Source organism: Natator depressus, chromosome 8 (genome assembly GCF_965152275.1).
Source record: "Natator depressus isolate rNatDep1 chromosome 8, rNatDep2.hap1, whole genome shotgun sequence".
NCBI classification, from domain to species: Eukaryota; Metazoa; Chordata; order Testudines; family Cheloniidae; genus Natator; species Natator depressus.
Window position 1 is genome coordinate 22,193,331 of NC_134241.1, and position 10,898 is coordinate 22,204,228.

A 10,898-nucleotide genomic window follows, 5' to 3' on the forward strand; every position below is an offset into this window, starting at 1 on the left:
GGAAACAGGTTTGAAACTTTTTGCCTCATGCATTCTCTTCTCTTTGCTCCTGTTTTGAGGTAAGATGGCTGCTGGGAAGCAGCTTGGGAGATGCAGAAGATCTCCCTTCAGGTAGCTCGTGGTCACAGAGATTTAGACACACTGTCTAGAGGGCAGTGTCATTTGGTTTCAGAAGTGCAGCCCTGCAATGTCTGGGTGCCAGGGGTAATTTGAGGAGCCCTAGCTCTGAATTTCCTGGCTTTGATTGGGTCAGACCGGCCGAACGACTAGAAAATATGAAAGCCTGTGTTTTCATATAAAGTAGCATTACTGCATGCAGCAGTGATAGATGCCTTAGGGAACCACAAAGAGGTTGTATTTCCATTTGAGCAAGTGAGACAGTTAGCTAAATACATCTCCCCTCTAAAACTGGAGCCTGCCATGGACCATTGTCCCCTGGTGACACTGCTCAAAAGGGCGTTTGCTAATCTTGTTGCCACTACCACACCAAGTGTGAGGCAGTATATCTGACTGCTGGGAAAGTACCAGACAGCAATACCCACCTCACCACAAAGCAGGATTTAGGGCTGGGCTACATGTGGAAGTTAATCCAGAAAAGGGTCGGATGTGACTTTAAAGCAAATTAACTATTCCTGATTAACTCCATGAGTGGCTGCTCATATTCTGAAGTAAGAGAGTCTTATTTACTAAGTGGATTAAACTAGATTAAGCTAATTCATAATAAGGGATTTATATTCTGGAATAAGGGCTTCCACACATGGAGTTAATCTGCAATAGTTGTTCGGGACTAACCCCTTGGGGGCTGGTGTGCTGTTTTTCTAGCCCCAAAATAAATCAGGGAAACAGCATTCAGTCCCTTTTCTCCGGGGACACCTTTATGGGAATTTATGAAGAGTCCAAAGAGAACAGAACAGCAGTCACAAAACACACACATCAGTTACAACCACAAGTCACACAGACCTGGGCAGGACTCTAGCTCACACTCAGCTGTTCCCCCTTCGGCTGCTTCTAGCGGTCAGGGCTAACTGGCTGCTGCATTAACCCTTTGGGGTTTGGGCTAGGCTAGCCTGTCACATTTCCATGTTATAGACCAAGGGCGGGCAAACTTTTTGGCCTGAGGGCCGCATTGGGTTTTGGAAATTGTATGGAGGGCCAGTTATGGGATGCTGTGCCTCCCCAAACAGTCAGGTGTGGCCTGGCTCCCGCCCCCTATCCCCCCCCACTTCTTGCCCCCTGATGGCCCCCCCAGACTCCCGCCCCATCTAACCCCCCCTGTTCCCTGACGGTCCCCCCGGGACCCCTGCCCCATCCACCCCCCCTACTCCTTGTCCCTTGACCACCCCAGTTCCCCCACCCCTGACTACCCCCTGCCACCCCATCCAACCCCCCCTTCCTGACTGCCCCCCCGGGATCCCTGCCCCCAAACCCTCCTGTTCCCCGCCCTCTGACCGCCCCGACGGTCATCCACACCTCCACCCCCTGACCACCACCCCGAACTCCCCTGCCCTCTATTCAACCCCTCCTGCTCCCTGCCCCCTTACCGCGCTACCTGGAGCACCGGTGGCTGGCGGCGCTACAGCTGCTCCCCCTGGCCGGAGCCAGCCATGCTCCGGGTCAGGCCGGGCTCTGCAGCTGCGCTGCCCCAGGAGCTCGCAGCCCTCCTGCCCAGAGTATGGCTCCGGCAGCTCAGGGAGCTGAGGCTGTGGGGGAGGGGGAACAGCAGGGGAGGGGCCGGGGGCTAGCCTCCCGGGCCTAGAGCTCAGTGGCCGGGCAGGAGAGTCCCGCGGGCCGGATGTGGCCCATGGGCCGTAGTTTGCCCACCTCTGTTATAGACAAACTCGGAGACTGCAAAAGGCATTTTAAAGAGTTCAGTCTTCGAGTTTACCCATCAGATGGTTATGCAGCTGTGCAAAGAATACCCCTCCTGCCCTTAGGATATTGAATGAATGTACATGCTTCCTAGAACTGCTTAGAATTTTTCTGTAGAAATGTAATTTCAATGAAATGCAGCTTCTGGAAAAATGAAAATTTTCACAGAAAAAAAAATCATTTTTGGTGGAATTTTCCTTTCTTTAAAAGCAGTGGCGGATTTAGAGTTAGTGGGACCCTGTGCGCAGCTTTATTTTTGGGGCTCCCCCCTCGGGACCCAGCCAAGAAAAAGAACATTCTCGCTTATCTCCACCCCCACCCCCATTTTTCATTCTTTTTTTCTTCATCCTCCTCCTGTATTATAAGTACTGGGAAATAAATGAAAATAAAGTGAGGTAACTTGATTAGGGCAGGAGGTTGGGGTGCAGGAGAGGGATGTGGGGGGGGGGCGGGCTCTGGGAGCAAGTTTGGGTGTGGGGTGCAGGCTCTGGGCTGGGGCAGGGGGTTGGCGTGTGGGAGGGGGGGTGGCTCCCAAAGTGACCGGCACACACATGCTTCTGGCAGCGGCTCCTAGGCAGGGGGTGGGAGGGCACGGAGTCTCCGTGTGCCGCTGCCCACAGGTGCCGCCCCTGCAGCTCCCATTGGCTGCAGTTCCTGGCCAATAGGGGCTGCAGAGTTGGCACTTGGGGTGGATGCAGCTCACGGAGACACACATACACTCCCCCCACGGGCCGCAGGGACATGCCGGCCGCTTCTGGGAGAAAAGCGGTGCGGAGGGAGGGAGGCAGAGCGGGCAGGGAGCCACCTTAGCCCTGCTGCTGGCATGTCTCTACGCACCCCTTGGAGCGAGGGGGGCAGTGGGTCTCCGTGTGCTGCTGGGGGCGGGGACAGTGCACGGAACTGCCTTCCCCCCACCACCAGGGGCATGCAGAGACCTGCCAGCAGCCAGCCGCCTCCGGGAGCGGCACGGGGCCACTGGCCACCACATGCAGTCAGCCTGCCTGCCTGAGCCCTGCTGCGCCGCTGGCCAGGACTTGGGGGCAGGTTGTCAGATATTTGTCCTGTATTTGGGGGGGGCGCCTGTTGTTGAGGGCCCTGTGCCACCGCACAAGTTTGTTTCACGTAAATCTGCTCCTGTTTAAAAGTTAAAAACCAAAAATCTTTTTTTTAACCAAAAGGGTTTTTTTTGAACACTCAGCGTTTTGGGGGTATTGGTGTTTTGTAGGGAAAAAATGGAAAAATTTTCCTAGGAAAATTTGATAAAAATGAAAAAAAAGTTTTCAAAATTTCCAGCAAAAATACTTGGCATGTTTTGATGAACTCCTGATTCATAATCAAACACCACAACCACTTCATTTCACCTGCTTGGACAGAAGGGGTCTCTCTTCCTTTGTTATAGAGGTTTGCTTGCTGCGAATTGATTTTTCTGGTGCTTACCTCTCCCTGGATGCTCAGGTAGTAGCAGCCAGGAGAGTGGAGCTGGTTGCATGGTTAACAAAAAACCCAATTTACAAATATTTATGCAAATAAAAACACCAGGGCCAGCTCAGTACAATTCATGGGTTCATATTATTTATCATATATGAATATTCAGATACTGCTGAACATTCATGACAAGGTTCACAAATCTCAAAAATTTCACTAATGTTATCACAATTCATAGCAAAACATCTTACTCACTATTCATTATTCTCCTTTTTAAAAACTCACTTACCCAATCAGGGAAGAGAAGCACAATAGCCCATGATTTAGGTAACCAATCATACAGCACAAATACCAAATAGCACCTAACAGGCTGTAAATTATTGGCCAAAACTAATACTACAAGTAATAAGCATCAACAGAAACCAGGTTTGGTTCACAAATGATTTGCTAACCAAGAAATGCATAGAGCCATGTGGAAACTGGAATTTCCAATTTGTTCTGCTCCGAATCAAAACAAAAACAAAGAATTTCAAAAATTTCCCATGAAATGAAATTTTTGACCAAAAAATCATTTTGGGACAGTTGAAACATTTTGTCTGGATTTTGACTTTTTTATTTTATTTTAATAGACTCATAGACTTTAAGATCAGAAGGGACCATTGTGATCACCTAGTCTGACGTGCATGTTGCAGGCCACAGAACCTCACTCACCCACGCCTATAATAGACACCTAACCTCTGGCTGAGTTGCTGAAGTCCTCAAATCATGGTTTAAAGACTTGATGTTACCGAGAATCCATCATTTACACTAGTTTAAACCTGCAAATGACCCATGTCCCATGCTGCAGAGGAAGGCAAAACTCTCCCTGCATGGGTGTCAGGTATCAAAGGCCAGAGAGAGCTAAATCTCCTCTAACCCAGCCCGTGGCCCTGCCCATGCTCTGTCCCGAGGCCCCTCCCTCTCACCCAAAGCCAGGGGAGGCTCATCTCCGGCCAGCGCCCTGGAGCTGGGACTTCGTTGCTGACCAGCAGGCAGCCCAGACCAGTGGGTGGCTCAGGGCTGGCTGGCAACCTGAGGCCGCTTGGGGCTGGCTGGCATGGCTGAGGAGTTTGGGGCCAACTGGCATGGCTGGGGGTCGGTCCAGCGCTTGGGGCCGGCCGGTGTAGCCCGGGGCTTGGGCCAGTTTGGCCGGGGCTCCTCCAGCTGGAGTGGATGGGAGGGGAGTGGTTCTCGTGAACGAGGTGGTGGAAGGAGTGGGGCCTCGGGTGGAAGGGGCGGGGCTGGGGGGACTAGCCTCCCCGAAGGGGTGGTTGCAGTGCCGCCCATACCATCCAGGGTCTCTGTCAATCTGACACAAGGGAAAATTCCTTCCCAATCCCAAATATGGTGATCAATTAGACCCTGAGCATGTGGGCAAGACCTACCAGCCAGATACCTGGGAAGTAATTCTCTGTAATAATTCAGAGCCCACCCCATCTAGTGTCCCGTCACTGGCCATTGATAAAAGAAAATTCTAGATGAAAAGTCTTTCGAAATGAAAAATCAAGATGCTCCATTCTGAACATGTTGACCATTATGTTTGGGTCTTATTGAAATGCTTCTTTTCAACTCCCCCCTCCCTCTCCCAACTAAATTTCCTCAAAATCGACACATTCCTACGAGAAATTTCAGTTTCAATGAAATGACATTTTCTCATGGAAAAATAAAATGTTGTACAAGCTCTGTTGCTATGTTTGCAACAAGAATTGGGCCTGATTCTCCATTGCCCTTCACCTTGGATAGTCATTTACACCAGCGTCTATTGCAGGGGTCGGCAACCTTTCAGAAGTGGTGTGCTGAGTCTTCATTTATTCACTTTAAATTAAGGTTTTGCATGCCAATAATACATTTTAACATTTTTTAGAAGGTCTCTCTCTATAAGTCTATATATTATATAACTAAACTATTGTTGTATGTAAACAAGGTTTTCAAAATGTTTAAGAAGCTTCATTTAAAATTAAATTAAAATGCTGATCTTACACCGCCGGCCCGCCCAGCCTGTTGCCGGCCTGGGGTTCCATTCACCTAGGCCGTCAGTGGGCTGAGCAAGGGGCTGGCAAGGGGCCGGCGGCTGGGACCCCAGACCGGCAGCGGGCTGAGCGGGGCCGGTGGCCGGGACCCCAGACTGGCAGTGGGCTGAGTGGCTCAGTCTGCTGCCACTCAGCCCTCTGCCAGTCTGGGGTTCTGTCTGCCGGCTCCTGCCAGCCAGGGTCCCGGCTGCCGGCCCCGCTCAGCCTGCTGCCAGTCTGGAGTCCTGGCCCTCCCCACATAGAGTGGGTACCTGCCTTCTCCCTGGTTCTAGCCCATTCTCTTCCTCTCTCTCTGCATTGAGATGAGGGTGGGAGTGTGCTGAGAACAGGGCTGGGGGTGAAGGAGCAGGCTGGGGGTTGGGGTGTAGGGTCTGGCCAGGAGCTAGAATGAGGGAGGGGGCTCAGGGTTGGGGCAGGAGATTTGGGTGCGGAGCGCTTACTTGGGCAGCTCCCATTTGGTGTGAGGGGTGCAGGTGGGAATGTGGGGGGTGGGGTGCAGGAGCTCCCGTTTGGGGCTCAGGGTGGGAGTGCGCATGTGGGGGGTGCAAGAGTCAGGGCATGGGGTGTGTGGAAGCTGGGTATGTGTGGGGGGTGCCGGAGTCAGGGCTGGGGTTGTGGGGGGGGGGTGCAGAGGTCAGAGCACTGGAATGGGGTGTGTGGGGGGTACAGGGGTGAGGGCAGAGGGCTGGATGTGTGTGAGGAGGGTGCAGGGGTCAGGACAGAGGGCTGGGGTGTGTGGGGGGGGTGCAGGGGTCAGGGCAGAGGGCTGGGGGGGTGGGCTGGGGTCATGGTGGTGCTCCCAGCCCCCTGCCCTGAGCAGCTCACGGCAGGGGGCTGGAGGGGATATACCCTGATTCCACCCCGCTTCTCCAAGGTCCCTGGAGCAGAGAGCGCACTGCGGCTCTGCTTTTACCTCTCCCCCACTTTTACCTCTCCCTCTCGGTAGCAAGGGCCATCAGCTGATTGGCCGCAGGGAGGGAGAGAAGGAGGGGCAGGAACCCAGCACACTGGGGGAAGAGGCGGAAAGAGCTTGCCTGCCCTGCAAGGAGAGAGCGGTGGGCAGGGGGCAGAAAGAGTGGGCCGGGCAGGATTTTTAGTGGCACGCTGCTTTCTGCCCGGGTCCGGCAGACAGCAGCGTGCCATTAAAAATTGGCTCGTGTGCTGTGTTTGGCACGCGTGCCATAGATTGCCAACCCCTGGTCTGTTGGATGTAAAATGCAACTATTTTGATGTGGTTGCATTTCAGATTGACTTTGCACTCATTTTGCACTGGTTTAAATGACTACACAAAGTGCAGTGGAGAATCAGGCCCATTATTCAGAATAAATAGATCAACCAGCTTCAGGGAAAGATGATTTTCTAACTGATTTATGTCAAATTGTTGCCTTGCAACTTGCATTTCTCTATTTGTGTGTTGTGCATGGCCCCTGAGTCCAGGCAGAGCATACTTATATATACTCCAAAATAAATACCTTAATGAGTATGCCTGCTGTCCTCTCTTAAGCTTCCTGGAGCAATGGAGACTGCCACAACACAGAAGTTTGAGCAGAGCATAGAAACACTGAGCTCCTCTGCACCACAAGATTCATCTTTTCATCACATACACATCAAATTAGAGGAGCATGAGCCCACAAGTCTTAGCACCAAGGAGCTCATCCTGAAGAAAGCCAAAGAAGCTTGCAAGTGGAATTGCCAAATTGTCATCACTTTCTTCCTCAAGCTGCTCCCAGTGCTGGAGTGGCTTCCCCGATACAGAATCAAGGAACAGTTGCTTGGGGATGTCATCTCTGGATTACTGGTTGGGATAGTTGCCATCCCACAAACAATCTCCTACTCCCCCTTATGAAGCCAGGACCCCATCTATGGACTGTACACCAACTTCTTCTGCTCCATCATCTACTTTGTCATGGCCACCTCGCGCCATAATGCTGTCGGGTCCTTTGGCGTCCTGTGCCTGATGATTGGGGAAACTGTGAACCGGCGGCTTCACCTAGCAGGGTATGGAGACGGTAATACTGGCTCTGCATCGTTAATGAATTCCACATTGCCCAGCAACGGGACAGTCATCTGTGACAGAAGCTGCTATACAATCACTGTGGCAATTTCCTTAACTTTCCTTGTTGGGCTTTACCAGGTATGGTTCTTTCATTATCATTCTATTCCTCACTGTGGTCTCCCCCACTTAGGGACTGGCCTGAACCAAACACCCCAAAACTTTAGGATCTTTACAATCCAAGCCTTGATTCACAATTAAATTTCACAATTAACGACAGTGATACTTAGCTGATCGTTAGAAAGGTTCTAACCAAAATGCTTGAGCCAACCACCCTCATGCTTTGGGGGATTTAGAAACCCTGATCCAAATATTTTGAATTTTGGGACATCGGTTTATTTCTCTCCCATATCATGGGCCAGATCCTTGTATCTGTCTGAGCTGTATTTGGGGCAGAAGCTAAGATGGGGGAGAAGGTGGGCTATAAGCCCTCTCTCCATGCCCAAGTCCTGGAGCTGGGTTGCCTCCTGGCATAAACTTGGAGCAGTTTTAGAGTTGCTCTGAATTACACGAGCAGTAACCCTGCTTCCTCCTGCAAGGACCATTTTGCCAGCAGGGGATTGCTGGAGTGCAGTGTGCTCCAGCTATATCTGCTACTGCCCTTGGCCTGATACTGACATGTCCCCTTCACCAGGGTGGCCGAAAACAGTGAGCGTAGAGTTGGCTACATTGACTTTATTGCAACCTGAGGACTCCCGAGTGCTACTTTGGGCTACTTAATCAGTGCAGTGCTGCCAGAAGAGGGACTGAGGGTCTGGCCCTACCCTTGGATTCCACGGTGTTTACTGATCACAGTCATTTGCCATCAGGAGATGGTGACAGCGGCTCTGGAGGCCTTTCTGGAGCCACTGGACACAGACAGGCCCTATAATCCTCTCTGGCTAGCTAGCTCTCAGCCTGATGTCAAATAACATTCTCTGTATTATAACAGTTTACTCTTGTGAAAGCCCAGTAGATAAAACAGCCACTAGCTTTAGAGTGACAGCAAATTGAAACGTTGTGTCAGTCACTCTCTCTTGACTTTAAAACCAATGCTAAGGGTACAACTGGCTCTGTTTTCAGATCCTTCTAGGTGTTTTCTAGCTGGGCTTCATAGCTGTGTACCTGTCAGAACCCCTCCTGAGTGGCTTCGTGACCGGAGCCTCTCTGACCATCCTCACCTCTCAGATGAAGTATCTCCTTGGGTTGAAAATCCCTCGCCACGAGGGGGTGGGATCCCTCATCCTGACATGGATTGAGATCTTCCGGTACATTCAGAAAACCAACATCTGTGACCTGGTCACCAGCCTGATTGCTTTGGCCGTCATTGTACCAGGCAAGGAGATCAATGTCCGGTACAAGGACAAGATGAAGGCCCCATTTCCTGTGGAGCTGCTGGTGGTCATTGCTGGCACTTTGCTCTCCTATTATTTTAAGTTTGAGAAGCAATACAAATCTGCCATTTGTGGGAGCATCCCCACTGGTTTCCAGAAACCCACCGTACCAGACCTGCACCTGTTTTCCAGTCTCGCAGTTGATGCTGTGCCCGTTGCTATCATTGGCTTCTCTACGACAGTCTCCCTAGCAGAAATCTTTGCCAAAAAGCATGGCTAAACGGTCTGGGCTAACCAAGAGATGATCGCCATTGGCATGTGCAATTTGGTCCCCTCTTTCTTTCACTGCTTTGCCACTCTGCAGCCTTGGCCAAGACCCTGCTTAAGGAATCCACAGGATGTCACACCCAAATCTTGGGGCTGATCACCTGTGGGGTGCTGCTGCTGGTGCTGCTGTGGATTGCCCCTCTCTTCTCCTCGCTGCAGATCAGCATCCTGGGGTGATCACCATCGCCAACCTTTGGGGAGGCTTGTGGAAGTTTGCTGACACACCCAGCATGTGGCGACTCAGCAAGGTGGACACGGTGGTTTGGTGGGTCACCATGCTGACCTCTTCACTGATCTTGACAGACATTGGACTCTTGGTGGGAGTCTGCTTTGCTCTCCTCTGCATCATCTTCCGCATCCAGAGGCCCAGGGCCACCCTTCTGGGCAAGGTCAATGATACCGAAATTTATGAGGACCAGTTACAAGCAGCTCAGCAGTATAACCAATGTCAAGATCTTCAGGTTCAATTCCTCCCTTTACTACCCCAACAAGAGCTACTTCAAGAGCTCGCTCTACCAGAAAACTGGGGTGAATCCTGCCATGGTGGCTGCCAAACAACGAAAGGCTCAATCCAAGACAAAAGCAAAAATTTGGGCAGCAGTGACAGCTGCTTCTCCTCCAGGTTTAGCTTCCTCAAGCCTTCAAAGAAAGGAGTCCAGAAGGACCCAACAGCAGCCGCCATTCTGCCAATAGATATACACACCTTAGTCATTGACTGTGGGGCCATGCAGTTCTTGGACACCGTGGGCCTCAGCGTGCTGAAGGAGATGCACCATGATTACAAGGAGATTGGCATCCAGGTCCTGTTGGCCAACTGCAACCCTTCCATCCGTCACCTGCTCCAGGATGGGGGGTGGGAGAGTGAGACAGGAAATGGTGAGCTGGCCTTCCACAGTGTCCACGATGCTGTGCAGTTCACGGAGAGTCAGTACCAAGAGCAGCACAAGGACAGTGAGGAGGTAGGGGCTGCTTTCCTTGACATTGAGGTTCAGAACATCTCAGAGGACCCCAACATTGAGACAGCTCTATAAGCAGTTAGGGATGGGGGTTGTCTTGAAATTGGGATGGGCCTAGTTTGAGCCTCAGAACCCTTTTAAATCTTCATACACTCAGAGCGAGCAGAACATTACAAGGGAACATTAGCAGCAAGACAGGGCTAGACTGAACTCCTACATTGGCATAGCTACGTCTCTCAGGGGTGAGAACAATCCACGGCCCTGAGAGATGCAGTTTAGCCGACCTAACCCCCGGTGTAAACAGCGCTTCTGTCAACCTACTTACCACCTCTCATGGAAGTAACCATGAGAGGTGGTAGGTAGGTTGGATGGAAGTGGATTACCTACAGCAACGGGAGAACACCTCCCATCACTATAGCAAGTGTCTATGCTAAAGCTTGGAGAAACTGTCACTCTTTGGGGCTTGGGGACCCCAGCATGGACAGAAGCTTTTGAGCTGGAAAGGTCTGTAGTTGGTCCCCTCCTCCATCTCTCCGACATCGAGGTCAGATTATCCCTAGTAAGCATCCAGGCATTTAATATCTCCAGCAAGGGCGACTCCACAGCTTCCCTTGGCTGTTTGCTTGCAGGCCCAACCTGTTCTGCTATTGAGCCTGAATGTTCTCAGCTGCAGCCTAAGCCCTTTCCCCTCCCTCTGCTTTTATTCTTCTTGGCTGATCCCATAGAATTTAGCATTTCTGGGGTTGAGAGATCACAGTAATCAGCAGTAGAATAGCACTGTATTGGTGTGGGAAGATGGGATGATATGATTGTGACTGATTTCCCGGCATGCAGCCTGGAACTGGAGTATCTCTGAGCTTTCTGTCCCTCCAACTTGGGCTTCCTT

The 10,898-nt window shown here is 51.4% G+C and overlaps 1 pseudogene; it reads left to right on the forward strand.

Moving 5' to 3' along the window:
- Positions 1–10,596, forward strand: LOC141992771 (sulfate transporter-like; annotated as a pseudogene).
- Positions 10,597–10,898: the final 302 nt, after the last annotated feature.